Below are 2,926 nucleotides of genomic sequence, written 5' to 3' on the forward strand. Positions count from 1 at the left end.
ATCTCCAGAACGTGGCATATAAGCTGTTGCCTGAGTCTGTAGGCTTCCCACTCCTCCACCTCCACCATACCGAGCCATCTCTGACCACCTTCTGGCCCATCAGTATAGAAGTCACTTCCTCTCAGAACCTTCTCCAATCTCCCCAGCGATCTTCTCTGAGCTCCCATAAGACTCTTATTTGCCCACTTATTACCTTTTATGGTAACTGCCCCTTGTCTCCTCCGTTTTCCCTCTAGGCTGTGAACTTCTTTGGGTCAGGAACCATCTGGATCACCTACTCAGCACTAAACCCAGGGCAAAGCTTTAGGGATACCATGGTGAACCAGACAGACCATACCTCTGCCCTTATGTTGCTTAGATCCTTGTACTGTAAGTGTCCTTTAGGGCCAGGAGCTCCTTGAGAACAGACCTGGACTGTTTCCTACTGTATCCCTAGCACCAAGCACTGAACTTAGCACTTAATAGGGGCCAGTAAATATTTGCTCAATGTACAAGTGCAGAATAGGAAAGATGACGGTGAATACTGAGACATAATTGACTTCATGTGTTTACTCAGGCCACATTCAGTCCCTTAGGCAAACATGACTGTTGCCTGAGTTGCTCTTAAAGTCAGCTTTCTGGAAAGTTCCTCTGAGGAAGAAGTGAATTGTTGATCCACCCAAGTTTCCCAACCCCAGCTGCCAAGGACCTGCCCTGGGGTTAAGGGGCCAAGTTGTCTCATTCTCCCGAGTTTCTCAGTTGTTCCATTTACAGGCACCCTTACTAGTTAACACCCTCACCCACACCTACTTCCTGCTTCCTCAACCTTGGGTCTCATCTCTGTAACATGAACATCATTTTTATACTGTCCCTGAGAACATAAGCCCACCAGCACACCCGTGGTGCTCTGGAAGGTAAAAGTCAACTCCCACGGACTCCCTCAGAGGATTTTGACCTGAGCACACACCATATCAGTCTCTGTTTTTTAAATGCGACTTCACTCATCCAACAAATAATCCAACAAATAATTCCTGAGTGCCTACTGTGTGCCAGGCACCTCACCAGGCACCAGGAATAAAATGAGGAATGAAAGAGTATCGTCCTCTGTAACCTGTAGTTTACAATAAACTATAGTCACACGCTAATATTTTTTTTTAAGATTTTAGTTATTTATTTGACAGAGAGAGAGAGAGATCACAAGTAGGCAGAGAGGCAGGCAGAGAGAAAGAGGGAAGCAGACTCCCTGCTGAGCAGAGAGCACGATGTGGGGCTCGATCCCAGGACTCTGAGACCATGACCTGAGCTGAAGGAAGAGGCTTAACCCACTGAACCACCCAGGTGCCCGACACGCTAATGTTAAATAACAAGGTCCAACCAAGTAAGTGGGAAGATCTAAGTGGCTTTTATTAAATGACTTATGAATTGAGCAGCACCCCATCTAGCAAGCAGAGAGACACTCGGAAGAACTGTACAAAATGGAAGGTTTTTATAGACAGGGGTGGGGACAAGAAAACTATTAACAAAAGAAAAGGATTGTTCCAGATGAGGCTGTTTGCTAGGGAAAAAGATGAGGTATCCTATCCTGCAGATTCCCTCGTCTTTCCTTGAGAGATGAGGAGGATCCAGGTGAGAGTCACTGGCTCTAATGGAAAGAAAAATTTCCTGAGTGACCTGTTCTGGGGGAGGTAGCAACTGCAATTAGATTGGGTATTAAGCCCCAGTTTGGGAACTGGGTCTAAGTGATACCATTTGGCTCTTTATTTCACAATATAAAATCGTGAATTATAATAATAAGGGCAATGATAGAAAACAATTTGAGTGCTGTGTTGAGACTAGTAGGAGGAGCTCCTTTCCATGGGTAGGGAAGAATCTTTCTGAAGAGTGGACATTTAAATGGAATCCCCCCCATCCCAAATTCCATCCAAATGAAATAATCTCTTCCCGTGTGGGGTCACCACACGATGCTGAGACAGCAGAGTGTCCTGGAAAAAGCACAGGGTTTGGAATAAGTCAGGCCTGGGTTTCACTACCAGCTCTGTCCCTGGGGAGGAACTTCTCAACTTCCTGTGACAGACTGGCAGCCACCACCAGAGGGCAGTAGTGAGGATTGCACAAGAATCTGTGTGTGAGACTTTTCTGGATACTTGTCCTGCCTGTTGATTTAGGGACAGGTCTCATTCCTAAACTCTGGCAGGTCTGTTTTCCACTGCCTGTGGCCTGCTGGGACGTTGCCTACCCTCACACCCCATCCTGATGCTCCATGCCTCTCAGCCGATGCACCTCCTTCCCGCTCTGACAAGTCGTACCCCACCCCATACCCCAATCAGGAGAATGGGCCTCTATGATGTGTCTTCACCTGCTCTTCTCACCTTCTCACCTTTAACTTCCAAGCGTCCCCAAAGCTTTCAGAACTTTACTTCTTTTCCTCTCACAGTTAGAAATGCTGGCAATCTCGTCTATTCACAGGGCATCAAGATCTCTGCCCTCATAGGCAGCTCCCTGACATTCATCACCAGCCCAGACCGAGTTCTCTCCCTGGCTGTCTGCTCAGTTCCCCACCATTTCTAAACACAGCCCCAGTGGCTCAGAATGCCCCACTGCAACCCCTGTCTCAACCACGTGATACTGCCAACCAAACTGATCTGGACGTTGAAATATAATATTCCAGCCAATAAGCACATGGAAAGATGCTCAATATCATTAGCCATCAGAAAAATGTAAATCAAAACCACAAGGAGGTTCCAGCTCACACTCATGAGGATATCTAGAATCAGAGAGGTAAAAACAAGGACGTGTCGACATTGGTATCCTCATACACTGTAAAATCGTGCAGCTGCTTTGGAAAACAGCTGGCAGTTTCTCAAAAGGTTAAACATAGGGGCACCTGGGTGGCTCAGTGGGTTAAGCCTCTGCCTTCGGCTCAGGTCATGGTCTCAGGGTCCTGGGA

The sequence above is a fragment of the Meles meles genome, chromosome 11 (assembly GCF_922984935.1).
Source record: "Meles meles chromosome 11, mMelMel3.1 paternal haplotype, whole genome shotgun sequence".
Classification (NCBI taxonomy): Eukaryota; Metazoa; Chordata; class Mammalia; order Carnivora; family Mustelidae; genus Meles; species Meles meles.